The following is a 22,937-nucleotide window of genomic DNA, read 5'->3' as shown; positions in this document are numbered from 1 at the left end:
TAAAGCCGCTGCCTTCGGCTCAGGTCATGATCTCGGGGTCCTGGGATTGAGTCCCGCATCGGGCTCTCTGCTCAGCAGGAGCCTGCTTCCTCCTCTCTCTCTCTCTGCCTGCCTCTCTGCCTACTCGTGGTCTCTCTCTGTCAAATAAATAAATAAAATCTTTAAAAAAAAAAAAAAAGAAAAGAAAACAGTGTCACACACAGCAGTCAACAGAGCACCACAGGAAAGCTTCAACTCACGAGTGTCCGGCATAATGAGCGGGGGCTGGGGTTTTGCTGTATGCCCAGACCTCATCGTTCCCCACTGCACCCCATGGCACCATCAGCTCTAGGTCCTGGGAATACCATACACCTGTGGGGGGTGTGGGGGCGCGCATAAACCTCAGGGACGCTCTGCCTGGAGCACCTGAGCCAGTTTTGTGGCCAGACTCGGCGTGTGAACCGGGACTTGCCCCTGGACCCGGAAAACAGCCTCTGCTGTTCTTACGTTTGACACTGTTTTCCTCTCGAGATAATAGACGTTCCACAGAGAATGGGACCTCAGATGCAGAGGAACCGGTAAGAGATGAGAACATCCTCCTCTTTAATGACAGGGACTCCACTGGCACAGCACACTGAATGCAGTAGCACTTTTGTGGGGGCTCTCACGCCTCACTAGAGATATATTTGGGGGAGAATGTGATGAAGATGGCAAAGCGATGCCTCGTGGCTCCCTGGGCTGCCTGCACTGATGTGCTGATTTATTCAAGCATGTGCTGAAAAGACACTTGTCGGCTTGGAGCACGAATTCCGGAGAGAAGCACCCTTGCATTTAATAAGAATGAGGAGACGGTGGTTTTGAACCTTGTGTTTATTCCTCACTGCAGGTTTTCTTAAGGGTTGGTAATTATGCCCATGTGGTTGGGCTTAAATCTGGGCTTTCTCTTTCCGGGCTGGTTGGGTAAAACGGTCTAGTTGGGCGATGTGAGCGTTGCAAGTGGGTGTTTGCTGACAAAGCCAGTCCCCGTGCTATTCCCGGAGAGGCAGGCGCCATGTCTGGCCTGTGGGGTGGTGGGTATTTGTCTACATGGAGGGGCAGTGAAGCAACCACATAGTTTCAGCCCCCTCCTGCCCCATCCCTTCCCCCCTGGAGAGAACTGTGGGATAATTTGCTCCACAGGACCTTCGAACAGAGAAGCCAAATAGATTCTCTTGGGACAGACAAAGACTGTAGTAAAGCCATGATTTTATTATGATTTTATACAGTACCTTTCCCAAGGAAATTCTCGTTTTATAAAATGAATGTAACTGGAGCAACCTGGCAGTCCAAATCCTTTTAATTCTTCTCCTACCTTAATGCCCCAATAAGAAGCACTCGGACAGCTTTGGCTTTGTTCTGTGTCGGGTCTTCTGCTTCATTCAAAGAGAATCCACTTCTAATGCACTTTGTTATGAAGATATAATGCTGTATTTCTAGGGCAAAATATTTAGAAATTGACAGATACATGAAAGATGTATGAATGCTTTTGCTAGGGAGAGCTTGTTGCTTCAGGAAAGGAGTTTTGGTTTTCAAGCATTAGACACACTATTAAAGTACTTGTAAATTACTATGAAATACTATGCTGGGCTAAGCTACGTGATCACCAGCCTCGCTTGGTTCAGCGAGGTTTTTCCCAGCTCTACACATTTGACAATTTGGCTGCAGCTCTTTGGGAAACTGGCTGGCCCTGAGCGTGGCATCTCCAGCCCCCCTTATTTACTAGTCTAGCATGCAGAGCCCTTGCCTTCAAGGACGTAAAGCATCCTTCAGAGACAACAGTTGAAAACAAAATCAAAATGGAATTCAATTTGTGACACATCCCAAATCACTGTCACAGGTTGAACCCATGTTTCCATTCACTTTTCACCAGTGTGACCAGTACATCCCCTCATGGAGCAGATCCTTACTAAGCATGCCGTGCTAAGCGCTGGCCAGAGTCCAGACCTTTACCAGAATCTAGGTTTACTTTCCTGAGTGCGGCCCGACCGCCATGAAATCTTCCAGTTTTCCATACTACTACTGGTCAGTACTTTTGTGAATTTCTTCCTGTGAGTATTTCCCTTTATTCTCATTTACAGGGGACCCTCTTCCTCTGTGATGAGGATATGGGTGCTACAGCCGGGTAGGGATGGGAGGAGAAAGAGACCGTCAGAATTCATTCTGTGTGGGAACTTAATTTAAGCCTCCCTGAGTAGTATAGTCAGGGTTCTTCTGAATTCTCTGTTTCTACATTTTGGGGATGTTCTTTGTAAAGTGGAGCCACATTAACTTTAATCCATTTGATACATTATGAGTCGTATTGAAATAGGATGACATGAAAAGGTATGTAATTTGGAACCATGTATTACTACTGTTCAAATCTGGGCTCACTGCTTACAGTCTATGTGTCTTTGGACAAAGTACTCTTTCTGAGCTTAGTTTTCTCAGTGTAAAATGAGGCTGATAATAACAGTAAACCCAGTGCCATGGTTTGAACTTGAAAATGAATATTAAATGTGTACCTCACTTTTACTAGTATTTCCCTTTCTTTTGTTTTTTAATATAATAAATCTGGCAGGAAACTACTATGTTCTGACTTGATTCTTGGCTTCTCAGCATCAGCAAGATGTTAAATTGGCAAAAATGAAAGAAGTTTAAAGGAAAAGCACTTGAAACAATTGATGTCAGTAGTAAGATTTATGTATACAAATAATAAAGATAAGGCATTTTTGTATAAACTGTGGAAACCATACTTTTGCAAAGAATGCAAATATAAAAGCATTTTGATTTAATTTAATTTCTCATAAAACTTATGCTTTCACTCAAGGATTGGAGTCTTTATGCATGTTTTCATTAAGTTCTCAGTACTGCATGAGGAAGGCATTATTTCTCAATCGTAGATGGGAGGAACAGTGGTGCATGGAGATAATGTGATTGGGGCAAAACTGCATAGTGGGTGAGAAGCAAGCTTGTGTGGGCTCAGTCCAGGCCTTCAGGGCTTTGGTCTCAGAGCCTAAAGGTACAGGGTCCCCAGTAACTAGTCAGGAGTGTAACACATGCCCTCTTGGGTTTCCTTCTCAGAACCTGTCAAAGAGGAGGAATTCATTAACCAGTGATCTGCTCCTTTGACTTGTCCCATGTCTAGCTGAACTTCATGTTCAGTAGCTGTCACCTCCCTTTTGTCCTGTCCCTTCATTTTACTCACTTCTCCAAACCAGGACTCTGGTTAAATTCAGCTCTGACTTTCTCCAGGCCAGCACCCAGATAGCTTAGGAAGAATACACAATCATGCTGACTAGTCTGTCTTTAAATTCAGGACCTTGAATGTCCTATTCTCTCCTTGCCAAGTTTCATCACGTTCCTCCCCTCCTTCATTTTCAGAGAGACATTTGGAGCGTTGGAAGAGGATTGCCACAGCCTCTCACGACACCACCTTTCAAAGCCTTCCAGCATGTGTACATGCACATTCTGTCATCCTAGTGGTGACTGGGGGTGAGTCTGTACCCTGAGCGGAGCCCCCAGGTCCCATCTTCTCTTACCTACTCACAGACATTCGTCCACAGCTTCTCTCGTCCTTCTCTGACATTTTTAGTTTGTTGTCATTGTTGTTTTACTGGTCTCTTGGGTCATTACCATCAGTGTTCAAACACATGGCCTTTTTTACCATACTAAATCCCAAATCCAAAGCAAAACAAAAACAAGCAAAAAACAACAAAAAAAAAACCAAGAACAGAAATTAAAAAAAAAAAAAAACAACAAAACCCCTCTTCTTTCACTTTGCTTCTTCCAGCACCGATTGCCCATTTTCCTTGCAACAAAACTCTGACCCAGAGTTGTCTAAACTCAGCTTCCAATTTCTTTCCTCCCATGTCTTTTCATTCCGGCTTTTATCTTCGCTGCTGTCCCCCAACTGCCCTCGTCTGCGTTACCAATGTCTGCCTTGTTAAATACAGCTGTCAGCTCTCATATTAGTTCTGAAGCAGTTGACTCATTGATTCTTTCTTGTGAATAAACTTTCTTCTCTTGGCTCTAGGATACCGTGTACTCTGTTCTCTTACTCTACTCTATCTCATGTCCTCTCCATTCCGGCAACATGGGTCTCTCTGCCTCTTCGGATACGTCAGGCATGCTTATGTCCTAAGGCTTTTGTGCATCTCTTAGGAAGTCTCTTCCCCTGGGAGGTGCCCATGGCTAACCACTTCACTTAAGACTTTGCTCAAATATCAACTTCTCAATGGTTTCTACTTTGACTGTCCTATTTAAAATTGTGCTATTTAAAATTATAAACTATGCCACCCCTACATACCCAGATCCCCTTGTAATACTGGATATTTCTCCCTGGCCCTTATCACTTTCTGATATATGATGCATAATATGTTTCTTTTTTGTATTTTATTGTTTCTTGTCTCTATCTTTTTTTTTAAAATTTTTAAACTTTTTTATAAACATATAATGTATTATTAGCCTCAGGGGTACAGGTCTACGAATTGCCAGGTTTACGCACTTCACAGCACTCACCATAGCACATACCCTCTCCAATGTCCATAACCCCACCACCCTCTCCCAACCCCCCTCCCCCCCCCGGCCCCCTCAGTTTGTTTTGTGACATTAAGAGTCTCTTATGGTTTGTCTCCCTCCTGATCCCATCTTGTTTCATTTATTCTTTTCCCAAAACCCCTCAAACCCCCCAGGTTGCATCTCTACTTCCTCATATCAGGGAGATCATATGATAGTTGTCTTTCTCTGATTGTCTTGTCTCTATCTTGCCAGAGGTAAGCTCCTCCAGGGCTAGAATCTTCTTTTGCTTGGTTCGCTGACAGAATATCCAGAGTGCCTACCATTGAACCAGGCATAAAGTGGATGCTCAAATGTTGAATGAATAAATGATTCTAGGAAACTTGCTGCCCTAGCTGTGCAGTTATAGACTTGGATGATATTGGGGCACTTGGGATTTGAGCCTACCTAGTCCTGGTCTGAACTGATTCTTTGATGGAGAGAGTCATCAGATACTGTGGAGGGACTTTTAGGGATCCCTGGCCCAGCATTTTTCATTTGGAAGACTGCAAGATATTTTTTCAGAGATTTTACAAAAGTATACCACACTGTTAGCACCCTCTCTGGTGCATTAACAAATGAATAGAAAAGGCTCCAGACGTTATCTACATCTCGCATTCATGCAAAGCAACATGAGTTCTAGAATGTACTTATTAGGGACCGGGGAACCACCTGGGTCTCCTTTGTGGCCAAATCTTTGGACCTCATGGTCACATGGCATAGACTGTGGCACTGGGAATCTATTGGGTTATGCAGTGATTGCTAAATAGTCCATGTTGAAGTAGACAGACTATAGCTTGAAGTCAGATAGATGAAGGATCAGGGCGGATCCTGGACTTAACACCTCCTGGCTTTCCTTTCTCTTCACTGTAAGTCGCTGTGGGGCTCTGTAGGAAATGTAAAATTGCCAGCCCAAGGTAGGTACAGAGCAGGACCACTAAGGGCGAACTTTCCTTCCCTGAGGAGGAACTCTCTGCATTACCCCTATTATATTATTTCCTGGGTATCACAAAGGAATTTAACTTGCCTGAATATCTGAACACACACTAAAGAGATTAATTTATGAACCAGAAGAAATGGAACAAAGAACTTCTTGCTTCTCTTTTATGAACTCTGAATGCCTCAGATTTACAGTAGAAATTACAAGACTGTAGCAACTTTCCAGGGAATATACATGAAAAGACTGTAAATCGTCAATTTTGGAGATGAAAAGAACTCAGTAGCCATTTAAATTTCCTCTCAGAATATGTGATTGTGCATATTTATTGAGAACCTACTGTGAGCAGGCTTGAGGTGATTTGTGGCATTGAGCATAGGAAAGATGGGACTTGTGGATTCCAGAAACACGAATGTGCTTTCATTGCACTGGGCAAAATATTTCTAGCAGGGTGACTGAAGAACTTCTAAGGGACTTTCTAAGAGATTGTTAGGGGCACTTCAAAGGATGCTGCTAGGAAGCTTTTAGGGAGTTGTGCAAATGCATAGTCAGCTTAAAGCCATTAAACACATTAATTAATGCCAATTATTCTCGTGTGGTGGCTATAGGTGCAATTGGGAATGACTGCACCGCATCTGTTTCCTTCAGGCACAACTTTAGTCTTCATTTGAGAGTGTGTAGGACATCTAGGATTAAAAACAAAGTAAAACAAAACACACAACCCTTAGCAGTGTCAAGAAAATCAATTCCTAGGTAGTCCTATAAAGGTCACTTGCCATTTAGTGCTGTAATTAATTCACCTGTGAAGTAGAAATAGTAGCAATGAAATAAGACTTATTTTTCTGGAACTTCTAATGGAGGTTCCTCGCAATAGAAGTGGGTTGAAATTGACTATGGAAATTATCATGCAGCTCATGACTGAGGAAGCCCAATTTCATGGGAAGGGGAAGTAAGGACTGAGCCAGTGCTCATTCCTGTTTCCCTGACATGGCTCACATGGAGAGTGTTTGTACCAAGCGTGACTAAGGCTGCGTTTGAGTTGAATTCACCTAGTCTTCCAAATTGAGTTAATTTCAGCTCTTCAGAAAAATACACACATGCCATACTTCTAATGATGCAAAACCAGTTTAGACTATAGGAAAGATTTTTCTTTATTTTCAAATAATTAGAACTAACAACGGCTTATTTTTAAGTATTAATTGGGCTGACATAAATGACTTTAAGATTCACTTTAAATATGCAGCAATAATTATGTGAATGATTTGGTAGGTCCTCATCAACAGCTAAGTGAAAAACCAGAACAGAAAATTAAAAATAAAATATGATGTCAGTTAAGCAAACATATTTACATACTTCACATTTTCCTCACATATGTGAGTAGGAAAATAGTGGAAGTAAACATAGCAACGTTAGCAGTGGTCATCTTTAGGAGATGGGGTTATTGGTGCTCTTTTTCTGTTTTCTTTTCTGTATTTTCAATGCTTTTGAGGTTCCAGTGAAGGTCTGTTAGTCTTATAGTAATAGACCAGAGCCATTAAAATTGTGCTTAAAGGTACTTTGCACAGGGCAGGAACATAATACAGCAAACGCTGAGAGAATGAATGGGTCCATCAGGAAAGCTGACAAGCTTTACCAACTTTCTGGCAGCTTTGTCCATCTTTCTTGTAGGCTGATAGTAACATGTCACATCATGAAGGTTTCGTTACAAAATAAATGATAGCATATTATAAATCACTACCGTAAATAATAAGCACAGACAAATCAAGTCCTTTGTGATGAGACAGCTCTAATTGCTTTTAATTTCATGCTTTCACTTACTGTACTTGCTAAATCTTAAAGTTGTAATCTCCAGTGTTCTTTCAGTCATTAGTATAAATTAGCAATGCTGTACTATATGCAAATCAGTTGGCTGAAAAAGTCAGTTATGTGGAAAATACTGTAAATAACCTTTTTCAACTCAATTAAACAATTTCCGTGTGATGCCCCAGGCTTTGAGGAACAAGTAATTGACTAAAGCTGTTAAAAAACCTCTGGGTCCAATTCAGAAAGCCTTACACAGACAAAATTCTTACTTTCTTCAGCACTAATGTTGTACGCCCAAGAGTATTGGGATAAGGCCAGGGATGAAATCCTAGGTGGACAAAAGAAGAAAGATAGGAGCTAATATTTACTGAACGCTACATGTACTATTGTCATTCTTTGTCCCCAAAGTGAAAATGGCAGTGAAATATAAAATGCAGTCAAAGATACGCCCTTCAGTGTTTTCCAGGCTGTGTTCTGCTGGTATGTGCTCTCCCAAGATGCGTTGTTGTGTTCAAAGGGAGGTTCATGGGGAACCTGGGTGGCTCAGTTGGGTTAAGTGGTTGCCTTCAGCTCAGGTCATGATCCCAGAGTCCTGGGATCCAGTCCCGCATCAGGCACCTGCTCTACTGGGAGTCTGCTTCTCCCTCTGATCTTCTCCCTTCCCATGCACTCTCTCACTGTCTCGCTCTCAAATAAATAAATAAAATTAAAAACAACAACAACAACAAAGGGAGGTTCATGAGAAAATGATTTGGGGAATTTTTACATAACGTGTATTGCTTTTGAAGGGCAAAAACAACATTGAGATGCTAAAGGTCTGGAAAGGTGTGCAGTAAAGAAATATGTTTAAATTGGTTTAATCCAATGGTTAATACCATGGGAAAATAAAATTGTTTTATTTATTTTATTTACCTAATATCTGCTAACATCCCTTAGAACTATCATTCTGCGCTCAAAGACCAAAAAGCATTCAAGCCATATTCTATACACTGGACTTGTTGAATATGGTACATATGTAATTAGGAGGTAAATTCTATGGCTTCTTATCCTTCTTCAAGGTTCTGACACATTTCTTCTGCATACTGCTCACTCTTCTACTCTACCACTCTTTCTGGGCCTTGTGGCCAATCTGTATATACAGGGGGAAAAAATTAAAATTTGTCTCCCAAGTTTTCCTCTTTAAAATTCACCACATTACGTTTAGAGGTACACATCAAGTCTCTAGAGCATCTCTTGAAACCTGGGCTTGATATGTTTGCTGGACATTTCTATGTCTGGCTTGAATATGTTCATTTACACTGAGCAGACCAAACAAATAATAGAAAATAGAGCAAACTATGAAATAGGAGTGCTCTGGAGTAAAGAAAAAAAGAGGTATGATTGGAAATATATTGAATTAGAAATGGGATTTGTATTATAACAGTTACCTATAGCATAATATGTATGCTAAGACCAGAACATATTGACAAACTTATTAGTTCCTTCTACTGAACAAAATCAGAAGTTTGTGCTAGGAAGGATACAGTGATGGAGAGAAAATCTTGCTTGCCACTCACTGGCTTGTGTGCTGTTGGAATGACTTTTGGTGCCCTTTTTAACCATAATCTTTTTAATCCATGAAGTTAAATTTAATATTAAATGAACAACATTTATATACACTCTAAAGAAGAAATATTTGCACACTGCATTACTCTAGGGCAGTTTATTTGGAGTTTTTTATGTGTTTAGTAGTGTCTCTACCCCAAAGACTTATGGTTACATTTGATTTATTTTTTTAAAGAGTTTTGTGTATGAACTATTGCATGATATTTGCTTTTAGTGTCAGTGTGCCTTATTTCTCTCCTAAACATTTAACCTGCCTTTGATATTCTTTCATTCTGGGATTTATTATTATTATTTTTTAAAATTTTTATTTATTTATTTGTCAGAGAGAGAGAGAGAGAGAGAGAGCACATGAGCACAAGCACAAGCAGGGGGAGCAGCAGCTTCCCCCTGGGCAAGGAGCCTGATGTAGGACTTGATTCCAGGACCCTGGGATCATGACCTGAGCTGAAGGCAGACACTTAACTGACTGAGCCATTCAGGTGTCCCTCTGGGATTTTTTTTAAAGTATGTGAATTCTCTTTTGTCATGATTGTGTTGAGCATCATTTTCCTGCTTCAGGGTAACTCCGGAATCTATTCTATAGTGATTACTCTAGGTTGGGTAAAATATTTGAATTTGAAAGCACCTTAAGGAATACACCTCAATCATATCCAAATATGAGATTTAGGGAAAGATTGTATGTCATAGAATGAGTAGCAAAAGGTTGCTTTGTATCCTCTGTAGCCTAATAAATCAGGCCTGAGACATCAATCTTTCTTTCTTAGTCTGAAAAATTTGTGCCATCTCCCCACCTGACCTTTAAGTAAAAGGATTATTTACAGTTACCAAATAGATTTTTAGAAAAATAAAAATTAGAGCAGGGTAAACCTCCTCACTTTAAAATAATTAGAAAAATTTGCATTCAGAGATTAAAAAAAAAGTTATTCTTATGTGATCCGTCTGGATCAGTGGTTCTCAATGGGCAGGTTTCCCCCTGTGGGACATTTGACAATGTTTGGAGACATTTTGGCTATCACATGTGTGGGGGTTTCTACTAGCAACTAGTGGGTAAAGACCAGAGATGCTGGTGAACATCCTTCAATGCACAGGACAGTCCCCCACAACAAGACTTATCTGGACCCCAAAAGTCAGTAACGCTGAGACTGAGAAACCCTGATGTAGGTCAGTGGTTCTCACAGAGTGTGGCTTTCAGACCAGTGGCTTCAGCATCACCTGGAAAATTGTTAGGTATGTGCACCCTTGAGCCTCCTCTTGGGCCTCGTAATAGTGGGGCCCAGAGATTCTGATGCATGTTCATGTTTGAGAACCACTGAATGCATAGTCCAGTCTTCTTGTTTCTCAGTCACTTTGAAGGATATGGATTCTCGCTCTCCACTCAACCTTTCCCTTTAATCAGTACCTAAAGTTTAAAATCCAGACCTTTCACAAACTCCAATTTCTTCTCTCCTCAAGAACCTTTTTGTGTGGTGGCCTCTCTCCAGTTCTCTGTTCCAAAGAAATCCACTTTCCAGGAGCAAGTTGTGTCGTCTTTCCCTTTGTATCTTTCTAAAACATTGGCAGTAGCCAATATTTACTTTGGTTTACCACAACTGGTCTACCCCACACATTTGTGTCAGGCTGTAGCTTGTGCCCTACTGAGTCAGCGCTGGTGATGGATGTGTATGCTGTTGCTCAGCATGTTTCATCAAAGGGCTTTCAAGATTAGCACTTGGAATTCTCTTTAGCTATGAACCTGTTAGGTCCATTTTGTTCTGGAGTTCGGGAAGTATCCCTGGTTCTCATCCTGTCATCTCCTAACTGATGAATCGCTTCCATTTGGGATGTAACTCAAACTAGAATCCATATCATAAAATGACTCAGTGCCTATCTCAAGTGATGGCAAGATAACATAGATTTCTTTCCTTATATTTTAATTCCAATATAGTTAATGAATAGTGTTATATTAGTCTCAGATGTACAATATGGTGACTCAACAATTCTACATGTTATCCAGTGCTCATTGTAATGAATGTTTCCTTAATCCTTCACCTCTTTCACCCATTCCCCCACCCACCACCCCTCCAGTAACCATCAGTTTGTAGTTAAGAATCTGTTTTTTGGTTTGGCTCTCTTTTTTAAAATTACTTGTTCATTTGTTTTGTTTCTTAAATTCCACATGTGAGTGAAATCATAGGGTATCTGTCTTTTTCTGGCTGACTTATTTCACTTAGCATTATACTCTCTAGATCCATCCATGTTTCAGACATTTTATGCTATAATAATTTCCCATCGTGTATATATACCACATCTTCTTTATCCATACATTTATCAGTGGACACTTGGGCTGCTTCCATAATTTGGCTACTGTAAATAATGCTGCAATAAACATAGGGGTGTATATATCTTTTCCAATTACCGTTTTTGTATTCTTTGGGTAAATAGCTGGTAGTGGAATTGTTAGATCATAGGGTAGCTCTATTTTTAGTTTTTTGAGGACCCTCCATACTGTCTTCCACAGTGGCTGCACCAGTTAGTTTGCTTTTCCACCAACAGTGCATGAAGGTTCCTTTCTCTCTGCAACCTGTCAATATTTGTTGTTTCTTGTGTTTTTTATTTTACCCATTCTGACAGGTGTGAGGTGATATCTCATTGTGATTTTGATTTCCCTGATGATGAGTAATGTTGAGCATCTTTTCATGTGGGCTGTCTGGGTGTGTTCTTTGGAGAAAAGTCAGTTTATGTCTTCTGTGCACATTTTAATTGGATTATTTGGTTTTTTGGTGTTGAGTTGTATAAGTTCTTTATATATTTTGGATACTAACCCTTTATGGGATATGTCATTGGAAAATATCCTCTCCCATTCAATTGTTTCTTTTAGTTTTGTTGATTGTGTCCTTTGCTGTATAGAAGCTTTTTATTTTGGTGTAGTTCTCATAGTTTATTTTTGCTTTTGTTTCCTTGCCTCAGGTCACATATCTAGAAAAATGTTGCTGTGGCTGATATCAGAGACATTATTGCCCGTGCTCTCTTCTAGGATTTTTATGGTTTCCATTCTCACATTTAAGTCCTTAATCCATTTTGAATTTATTTTTGTGTATTGTGTAAGAAAGTGGTCCAGTTTCATTCTTTCACATATAGCTGTCTGGTTTTCTCAACACCATTTGTTGAAGAGGCTGTTTTTTCCCCATTGCATATTCTTGCCTCCTTTGTTGAAGATTATTTGACCATATAATTGTGGGTTTATTTCTGAGCTTTCTAGTATGTTGATCTATGTGCTGATTTTTGTGCCCCAAACGTATTGTTGTGGATACTACAGCTTTGCTGTATATCTTAAAATCTTGGGTTGTGATACCTCTACTTTTTTGTTCTTTTTCAAGACTACTTTGGCTATTTGGGTTGTTTCATATTTCTAGGCAAACTTTTGGATTATTTGTTCTAAATTTATGAAAAAGGCTGTTGGTGTTTTGATAGGAATTGCATCAGATCTTTGGATTGCTTTGGGAATTGTGGACATGTTAACAATACTTGTTCTTCCAGTCCATCAGCATGGAATATCTTTCCATTTGTTTGTGTTATCTTCAGTTTCTTTCTTCGGTGTTTTATAGTTTTCAGAGTACAGGTCTTTCACCTCCTTGGTAAGTTTATTCCTGGGTATTTTACTATTTTTGGTACAATTATAAGTGGGGCGGTTTTCTTAGTTTCTCTTTCTGCTACTTAATTATTGGTGTATAAAATGCAATGACTTGCTGTATATTGATTTTTGTATTCTGGGACCTCACTGAATTCATTCATTAGTTTAGTAGGTTTTTGGTGGAGTCTGTACTGTTTTCTTCCTTTTCTTTTTTTTTTTTTTTACTTTTTTTTCTTTTATTTATTTTCAGCATAACAGTATTCATTATTTTTGCACCACACCCAGTGCTCCATGCAATCCATGCCCTCTCTAATACCCACCACCTGGTTCCCCCAACCTCCCACCCCCCCGCCACTTCTATATAGAGTATCATGTAATGTGCAAATAGTGGAAATTTTACTTCTTCCTTACCATTTTGGATGCTTTTTATTTCTTTTTGTTGTTAGAGCTGACAGGTTTTCCCCATTGAGTATGAGGTTAGCTGTAAGTTTCATATATGTTCCCTCAAAACCTAATTTGTTGAAGGTGAATGGATATCGTACTTCATCACATCCTTTTTCTGCATCTTGAGATGATCATATGGTTGTTGCTCTTTCTCTTTTTGATGCGATGTATCCTGTTAACTGATTTGCAAATACTGAACAAACGTTGCATCCCAGGAATAAACCTCACTTGATCTTCGTGAATGATGTTTTTAATGTATTGTTCTATTTGGTTTGCTAGTATTTTATTGAGGATTTTTGTATCTGTGTTCATCAGAGGGATTGACCTACAATGCTCTCTCTTTTTTTTTTTGTCATAGTGTTTTTATGTAGTTTTGGTATCAGGGTAATGCTGGCCTTGTAAAATGATTTTGGAAGCTTTTTTCCCCTCTTCTATCTTTTTTAGAGGAGTTTGTCAAGAATAGTTATTAACTCTTTAAATGTTTGGTAGAATTCACCTGAGAAGCCAGGGACTTTTTGTTGGGAGTTTTTTGATTAGTGGTTCAGTTTTGTTGCTGGTAATCAGTATTTTCAGATTTTCTATTTATTTCTGACTTAGTTTTGGGAAGGTATATGTTTCTAGGAATTTATACTTTTCTTCTAGGTTGTGCAATTTGTTGGCATATAATTTTTCACAATATTCTCTTACAATCTTTTGTATTTCTGTGGTGTTGGTTGTTTTCTCTCCCTCTTTCATTTCTGATTTTGTTTATTTGCATTGCCTCTCTCTTTTTGATGAATTTGGCTAAAAATTGATCATTTTTGTGGATCTTTTCAAAGAACCAGCACCTGGCTTCATTACATCTTTTTTTTTTTTTTTTAATTTCCTATTTTGTTTATTTCCCCTCTAATGTTTATTAGTTCCTTCCTTCTACTGGATTTGGGCTTATTTGTTGTTCTTTCTCTAGCTCCTTTAAGGTAAGGTTAAGTTGTTTATATGAGATTTTTCTTGCTTCTTCAGGGAGGCTGGTGTTGCCGTAAACTTTCCTCTTAGAGCCACTTTTGCCGCATCACAGAAATGTTGGAGGAGTCAGGTGTGTGAGAGGAGGCTGAGGCGGGGCACAGGTGGTTAGCAAGGTTTGCACAGCTGTGCAGTGGGAGAGGAGCTGAGGTCTGGCTAGAGGGGGGCATGTCTGCTGGAGAATGTGTGGTGGGGTGTGCTGTTAGCAAGTTAAGTAGTGAAGGTTGGCCCTGTCCTGGTTCCTGAAGGTGCGTCCATGTGTCCAGGCTGGGGGCTGGGAGAGGGAAATGGCACCCGCCAGCTCTTTTGTTCCTGGAGAACTTTCCCAGGGATCCTGCCCCTCCAGCACAGACTCTGAGATTGGTAAACAAATCTCCTTTTGAGGCACCTCAGGCATTTTTCAAACCGTTGCTTGTCTGCAGGACTGCCTTTTTAAGGGCAAGGACTCAGTTTCCTGTCACTCTCCTGGCTTTCCCAGAACCAAACCTGCTGATTTATAAAGTTCCAGGTGTGTAGACCTGCTGACTGTAAGAACTCTTGAAGTTATGCCCCACGGGTTTTCAAAGCCAAATGTTGTGGAGATTCCCCATGCCTTGTGTACGTGGCATTAATGTCTGTTTCTTTTCTTTCTTGACTCCTGTGGTGTCCCTCCCTCCTGTGGATGATCCCACAGGTCCCTTTATGTCCTGACCTTGTTTGCCCTTTTTGGATGTGGCCTCTTCTCTCCATTTAGCTGCCGAGAGTGTGTTCTGGTAGTCTTTGGGTTGTTTTCTGGGTTATTTACCCTGATGTGGCTGTTATCTAGTTGTATCAAAGGGACACGGTGAGCTTAGGGCCCTCCTACTCCATCATCTTCTTCCAACATGGTTTCTTCATATATTTTTAAAAAAAAAAAAAGTATACCACATTTTCTTTCCTGCCCATAGTGCAAAAAATGGAATGTCTAGAATTGTGAGACCAGGAGCTGAATTTTATTACTGATCATTTTGGTAACTTGAGATGGACCTCTAGACCTTAAATTCTAGTTAGGAAATCTTTAGGTTTGCCAACCTCATTCCTTCCCCATCATGCATTCAAATCCTCATTTCATTAAAGGAAAAAACAGCTTTTGTATGAGCCTTTATGATGGAGTGGAGGAATGCAAATCTTATAATTAAGAACTCAGTCTTCATTATTAGCCTGCAAATCATACAATAAAATAAACCTGGCAGACATGGCCAACTGTTCATACTCAATTAATTTGGAAATATATTATTCATCTGTTGTGGCCTTCTATTGCAGCTGACAGTTTTGCTTCTCTTCAGCTTTATTAAGGATTTCTGGCAAGTGGCAGTGCCAAAAGGGGTTGAAAGCCTAAACACAAAGCAATTGTTGTAAATCTGGAGGAGAGGTGAACCGTGTAACCACCTATAGCTTTCTTCCTGAATTGCCTCCTTCATTTCCATGAGGGCTGGAGAGAATCTAATGAGTTGATATAAAAAACAGTTTACATTGTCATTTGGGAAAGTGATCCCTGATCATGAAGCTTTCCGACCAAGTAAGGGTCACAGAGCTGCGGTGAAGACAATGTTCACATTCATCCCAGATTAAAGATAAACTAATGTACTGACTTGCCAAATGGTCTCTTCACATCTCATTTTGTGTTGTCCTTCCAGGCTAGGGAGGTAATTGTGCTCTTCGTGGCCCTAGACTCCTTTCCTTTTCTTGATATCAAAGAAAGGAGGGTAGGCTGCCTGGGTGGCTCAGGAGGTTAAGCGTCTACCTTTGACTCAGGTCACGATCAAGGGATCATGGGATCATGGCATTAATGTCTATTTTGTGGGTTCTTGTTCAACGGGGAGTCTGCATCTCCCTCTCTCTCTGCCAGCCTCCCTGCTTGTCCTCTCTCTCTTTTAAAAAAGGTGATCTGAGTTTCATTTCTTTGTTTTTATCTAGTTTAAATGTAACCTTGGATTGTGTCTCCCTTTTTAAAAGGTATGCAATGTGGTTTTTTTTTCCCCTTAAAAATAGCCCTCATGTGGCCTTTTATAATTTGCAAAATTAGGACCTATTTCTGTTCCTGAAAAAGTAGCTAAATTCTGTAGGTTCCTGGGCTCCTTTAAGATGATCAATAAAATACAGACAGACCGTTTCCTTCAGAACAATTACCACCCATCAAAACAGGCAATTTTGTGATGATGTGAATTCAGCAGACTTGTTTTGTGTGTGTATGTGAGGAGAAAAGAGTTTTTCATTTCCTAAATCTATGTTTTTTAGGGAATGGGTGAGGATGGATGGTGACAGTTCTTGTTTGAAGGTGTGTGTGTGTGTGTGTGTGTGTCCATCCATCCCTGGGGGCAGTAGACTGTTTTAGGATGGCATGGAATCATGGAAGGAATAGATGTTTTAGAATAACAAAGAATGGATCTGTGAGGTAAAATCTGTCAGGCGTTTATCAAATGCTTTAAAAGTCAGGCTTCCTTTTTTGGAACCCCTGCCTTAAACATTTTATTGTCCTCAGTCATCAATCATTTCCCAATTCAAATGCTAATCACTTTCCAAATAGGCCCTCTCCAGAAGAGCTGCCTATCTGTACTCTGCCTCCATCATGCTTATCAGAATTCAAGGTTCTGTTTCATGGGTACAGGCAAATAAAAGATACATGAATGTACCAGCATAAAATATAGTTTCCACTCCTAAAGCCTCTAGAAAGAAATAGAAGGGAAATGGGGCACATATCTTGCTTTGTTAATATGATTTTGCATTTTGCCTGTCACATTGCAAGAACTCAGTCATTTGTATCTTAAACAAATGAGTACAGAAGCAAACATGAATTCGGGTTCTATAAGAAATGTGACAGTAGAAACAGAACCAGTAGAAACAAAAGGTGCTTTTACTGGTCATTTAAACTATTTCTTTCTCTTAAAATGATATTATACATAATGCACTTCAGGTATGATATGAAAAGAAAATGTTACAGTTGTCTTGTTCAGCTGAGTTAGTCACCCCAAACAGGACAGCTTAGCTCAAAACAAAGCATTGTGTCTCTGCTTCCCTGTAATAGGCCTTTGTCAAATTACACGAGCTTTAGATCACCCTTCCTCGAGACTGTTGCTTTAGCAGCGCGAGGGCAGTTCCCCAGGTTAGGTGTTGAGATGATGCATGGATATTATGCTGGACAAATGTCAGCTTGGTGTTGGGGTCAAGGGAATAGGGAGAGTACCTGCTACATCCTGACCCCCTGAGCGCTGATACAGGAGGGGATTAATGGCATCCTACCAACGAAATTCTGGATTGCTACGTTTATAGCTCTCTTCTGGGAACTTCCTCTCCCCTTAGGTTCATCTCTTCATCAGAGCTTGGTAAAGATGATTTGGCAAAATAAGAGATGGGTATTCTCCAAAGGTCTGCCAGATCAGTTCACCAGATCCTTCTAATTCCTTACCTTGCTGAACCTCAGGCTTATTGCCACCTCAGAGGGAGAGGTGCTAACATGTACTGCTTAAATATTACTGGAGTCTGGATCCTGGTTCCATCATCTTTTGGCTGTGGTCCCGTAGGCACGTTGCTCAACTCTTCTGTGCTTCAGTGTCTCCATTTTCTAAAATGAGATTTAGTAATTGCACTGATGTCAATGGATAATTGTGTTAGGTGAGTCAATATGTATAACAGTCTTAGAACTGTCCCTTGCATATGGTAAGTACTCGAAAAGTGTCAGCTACTTTTTATTGTCTTTGTGTCTGTCTCCCAGGAGCATTAGATGGTTTCAGTCAGAGGGAAGTGTGGCTACTTGTGTTATCCATGATGACCTCTCCATGGCATTGTAGATTGCTAATGGAGTAGGAGAGGATCAGGACTTGGACAAACCCCCTAGGAGGTAATTGCAAGGGACAGAAACCCTAGTTGACACTTTCTACTCCTTTTCCTGTTTCCATATGGTGACTGACAGATTTCTAGGGAAATTAAAAAAAAAAAATTAATCAGTGCACTTTGGGTACCTTTATTTTATCTAATCCATTTTTAAGAATGGGTGAACGTTAGAAGATGCCTAATAGGTAGGGTTTATTTTTCTCACAGCACGGGGAGTCTAGAATATTGATTATTGGTCTAGTGACTGGGGGTGGGGGTGTTACTGTGGTGACTCTGAAATTCTTGTGGCCTTTTCTTCATATGTGTTACTTCATTCGTGCCCCTCTCCGTCTGAGAAAACCAAAGCTTTCCCAGACCTACCTCTCCCCACCCCCAGCCCATCCTTCATCCGGGCACTTTTTAGTAAGCTCTCATTGGCTAGAATTGGAATGGACACCTGACAAGCCCTACTGCAAGGGGAGCTAGGAAAGTGGGGCACAAGGATGTCAAATTGGATTTAAACAGATCATGACCTATTGCTTAGATTTAGACAGTGACCGAATATTCTCAGGAATCTGCGAAGAGGGTGGTGGCAGTGATTGGCATTGGCTAGGCCATTAGCGATATCTTCCAAATAAGCATCCATATTTACTGCTCTTGCCTATTTCAGTGGTAAGCACTTTCACTTGAACTATATCTTGGTTATTCATCCAAACAAATTCATAAATAGGTATCTCATTTTACAATTGAGATAAATGAGGCCGCTACTAAGTGGTGGGGACAGGATTCAAATTCAGGTCATCTGATGTCATGTTGGTGCTCTAACCCACTTTCCCATAGTGATTATATTAGAGCCAGAGGCAAAATGATTACCTGGCACTTCCTTGAAAAAATGAAATGTGATTTGTCAGGCTCATTATTAGAGAGAAGAATCTCCGGGGTCTCATATTGTGAGTCCTGAGTTGAGAATTACTTGTCACAGCAAGTGACCCAGAATTTCCATGAAGCTCAGCCTTTCTTCTGAGCCCCTGGACACTTTCATATCTGTACCCATTTCAGGAATTGTGTCTTGATCTCTTGTATTCTTCTGCCTGGGATTCTTTTTCTTCTGTCACTTTATGGCAAGGCCCAGTGAAGTAGAACTCATACAAGGTGCATGACCCTGGACATTTCTTGACTTGTGATTACCCTGATGTAATGACATCTTTTCAAGAAACACTCACACATAACTGGTGTGCCTCCTTTCGGTGTAGGGAAGAGTTCACAGTTCACCAAGGATGCTGTCGTGTATTTTCCACCCTGATTGCACTTACATCTGGTTTGAAGCCTAATTATACCCATCAGCTCTGGCCTGCGTGTCTAGCTGTGAGGCTGCGGGGAAAGTTGGTGCTGTGTTCACTTAAAGGGGACTTAGCAGGATTCTCATAAGGGAGATCTAGTAGCCCCTGGTTTAGATCAGGGAAAAGGGAGGGCTTCTTTTTTTTCCCATTCCTTTTTAGACAGTGTGGGGCTTGGATACACTGAAGGAAGCGCAATAATATGACGATGCTCTAGCACCTGTTGATATTGGGGAAGGAGACACTTTTCCCTTTTATTCCCTCCAACACCACTTCTTAACAGTTGTTTTTCTCCTTTCAGGTCTCCATCACAGTGATGAAAAACCTTCCCACAGATCTGAAAGTCGTTAGCACGTCAGTGTAAGTACTATGTGGTTTTTTCGTAAATTCTCAGAATGCTTTGAGACCTTAGCACGTCTGTCTAGAGCAGAAGTTAGCAAACTTTTTCTATAAAGGACAAGATAATAAATATTTTAGACTTTGCTGGTCATCTCATCTCTGTTGCACACACTTAATTCTGCCACTGTATCATGAAGATAGTCATCTGTAATATGTAAATGAATGTGCATGGCTCTGTTTCAATAAAACTGCTTGTGAACTCTGATATTTGAATTTCACATAATTTTCACATGTCTGAAAATATTCTTATAAAATTTTTTTAAACTATTTTAAAATTTTAAAAAACCCTTCTTATCTCATGGTTTATACAAAAAGATTTGGTCTGTGAGATGGTCTTCGTTGAGTCTTCTTCTAGAGCAAATCTGTCTAATAGAATTGTCTGTGATGGAGATGGCCTATAATACTGAGCACTTGAAATGTGGTTAACACAACTGAGGAAATGAATTCTTGATTTTAATTAATTGCAATTGAATTTTAATTTTAAGTATCAACTTGTAGCTAGTGACTCCTATATTGGACTGAAGTAGAACTCCACTGTTTATCTTACAATATTCAGCACTCTCAGGTTTTTTAACTTTTGGATTAGAAATTTAAGTACCTGGAAGAAGCCTGACTGGCCTAGTTAGGGCAAAATCACATAGACAGTTAGCTTCAGGAGTCCCATTATTGGTGGGGTCAAGTTGGGGGTGGATTTCTTGCCCAAGAGAGCCTGAATATGTAACCCAGTGGGGATTTGCTACAATCTCCTGAAGTTCTTGCCTTTTAGGAAGAGCTCCCTAATGAAAAAAGAAAGGAATGACTTCAAAATAACTTACTCTTGGTAGCAGTGGAGTAAGAGAGAGATTCTGTCGCTGTACCTCATTTCCACAGTCCTCAATTCATACCACAGTGTTGACTTTTATAACCTGTCAGAGAATGTCATTGTCATTTTTAAATATGCTACATGTGTAATCAGTCAGCAAGTATTATTAAGCATCTGCTGTATCCTTATTAGCACAGGGCAAGGTGTCTTCGCAAATCGTTTCAGATTTCTTCTTCATCTCCTGCAAGTTCTCACATAGAGTGCTGTTTTGCAAACAATTAAAATGAAACCATAAAAATAGTATGGATTATCATTCTGTTACAGAAGGCACTTCAGAACTATATCATGCAAAAGCTAAGACTTTAACTTTATATCAACTTCTGAAACTCTGAGAAAGTTTAACTTTCAGAGCTTTGGCCCTACAAATAATGGTCTGTTTATCTGCTTAGGCTGCTAGTCATTCTTGCCTCCTACTTGGGAACCACCTGGAAACTTCCTTGTTTGTGTGGTGTGTGTGCAGAGATGGGGATACTCATTCTGAATGATAAATCAGGTAAGGCACCATTGACATTTCATCTGAGGCTGAAACTGTAGGATGGTGCAAGTCAGGAAAATTTTGGAGCAGAGATTTCTAGAAACAGCAGCTTCAGGCACTCTAGAGCAGGAATGAAATTTCTTTGTTAAAGGAAAGAAAAGTGGCTATAGAGATTTGGAGCATAACACAGTAGGAAGGCACTGAGGGGTGGATTCTGGAGATGGTCTATGATCAGATCATATAATGAGGTGTGTTAAGCACTCAGCACAGATCTGGAAAGTGCCTCATTTTAACACACTGTACACAAAAATTGCATCACTGACTTTGGAGGCAGGACTGTTAATTTATGGCTAAATTGAAGGTAAAGAATCAGTCAATGAACATGCATCCAATTGAGAAAATAAGTTGGTAAAATTATGGTCCTAGTTTCCCTCAAGATATTGTAGACCAAGTAGTTCAGAAGGAAATGCCTAATGTTGAGCTGAGCAGAGGGATGTAATCTAGAAACCTCTAAGAATGGATGAGTTGGATCTCTTTTGGTCCTTTTGGGATTTTAAAAAAAAGCCTCAAAATGCTGATAAATTGCAGGGCTCAGACAACCAAGAGAAACTAGTATATTAAATCATAGAAGATGTAGAGCTAAGATATCTAACAAAAAAAGCCGTTTGCTCTGAGCAGAAATCAACAAGAAGTCCATAGAACTAGAAGGTAAAACAGCAACAAAACGAATCAGAACAAATTATCAAAATTATTAAATCCATGGAGCCCCAGAAAACCTGTATATGCAATATATATTAACATTTTTATTTATTTATTTGTCAGGGGAGGGGCTGACAGGTAGAGGGAGAAGCAGGCTCCTGCTGAGCAAAGAGCCCTGATGCGGAGCTTGATCCCAGGACTCTGGGATCATGACCTGAGCTGAAAGCAGATGCTTAACCGACTGAACCCCCCAGGTGTCCCTGTATATGCATCATCACCTGTAGTCTGAATACTTGATTGCTAGATCTTGGCATGGCTGCCAAGGTTTCAAGTCAAACTTGTAGAAGAGGTACTGCAACGACAGTATTTTAAATATCTATGAATGAAGGTAAAAGCAGGATTCTTTGAGAGAGAGAGATCATTCATTTACTTCGATAATAATGTTTGGAAATATACCTATGAACAGGGACTTTGCAAAGTAGTATATTCCATGGTTGATTTCAAACCCATTTTGAACACACTTTTTTTTTTTTTTAAGATTTTATTTATTTATTTGACAGACAGAGATCACAAGTAGGCAGAGAGGCAGGCAGAGAGAGAAGAGGAAGCAGGCTCCCAGCTGAGCAGAGAGCCTGGTTCGGGGCTCCATCCCAGAACCCTGGGATCATGACCTGAGTTGAAGGCAGAGGCTTTAACCCACTGAGCTATCCAGGCGACCCTTCTTCTTCTTCTTCTTTTTTTTTTAAATTAACTTAAAAATATTTTATTTATTTATGTGACACAGAGAGAGAGCACAAGTAGGCAGAAAGGCGGGCAGAGAGAAAGGGGGAAGCAGGCTCTCTGTTGAGCAGAGAGCCCAATATGGGGCTTGATCCCAGGACCCTGAGATCGTGACCTGAGCCTAAGGCAGAGCCCTCAACCCACTGAGCCACCCAGGTGCCCCATTTTGAACACACTTCTTTACGACGGTAAAGTGGGGAGGGCAAATGCAGGTTGATTTGCTGGTACAGGTAGAAGGAGACTCTGATGATCCCCTTCAGAGCACCACCAGTCACACAGGCCATTGGCTTGAGGTCTTCACCCAGCTTTTGAGCATGTGCACCAAGGGGTTGTGATACCATTATCAGGTATAATTTATTTCATTACAGGTATCAGTTTCTAGAAATCAAACATGACTGTGGGGAGTAAGGACTTGCTGTTATGGAAATATTTTTTATGGAAATGCAAAATTTCCATTGCTACCAATAGCAGTGGCTTAATAGTATGCAATACTGGTGTTAGGGTACGGAGTCGACCACCCCTCAATCAGACAGAGAACACTCTCGAAAATGCAAGTCACACAGCGAGGTTTATTTCCAGCTAGCTGGGGTCCAAGTATCTGCCCAGCG

The 22,937-nt window shown here is 40.4% G+C and overlaps 1 long non-coding RNA gene across 2 annotated transcripts in view; it reads left to right on the top strand.

The window, feature by feature from the left end:
• The window catches only part of LOC132015101 (uncharacterized), a 165,278-nt gene that overhangs the window by 5,688 nt on the left and 136,653 nt on the right, over positions 1-22,937 (top strand). The window contains exon 2 of one of the 2 annotated variants that reach the window (XR_009403546.1): positions 19,416-19,474. This is a non-coding gene — a long non-coding RNA (uncharacterized LOC132015101). Of the gene's footprint in view, positions 1-19,415; positions 19,475-20,824; positions 20,869-22,937 lie in introns of those variants that run through there. The other variant, XR_009403547.1, reaches the window with a different exon arrangement.

Source organism: Mustela nigripes, chromosome 4, assembly GCF_022355385.1.
Source record: "Mustela nigripes isolate SB6536 chromosome 4, MUSNIG.SB6536, whole genome shotgun sequence".
In the NCBI taxonomy this organism is placed as follows: domain Eukaryota; kingdom Metazoa; phylum Chordata; class Mammalia; order Carnivora; family Mustelidae; genus Mustela; species Mustela nigripes.
Note: the sequence above shows the minus strand (reverse complement) of the source record. Positions and strands in the feature narration are given on the sequence as shown.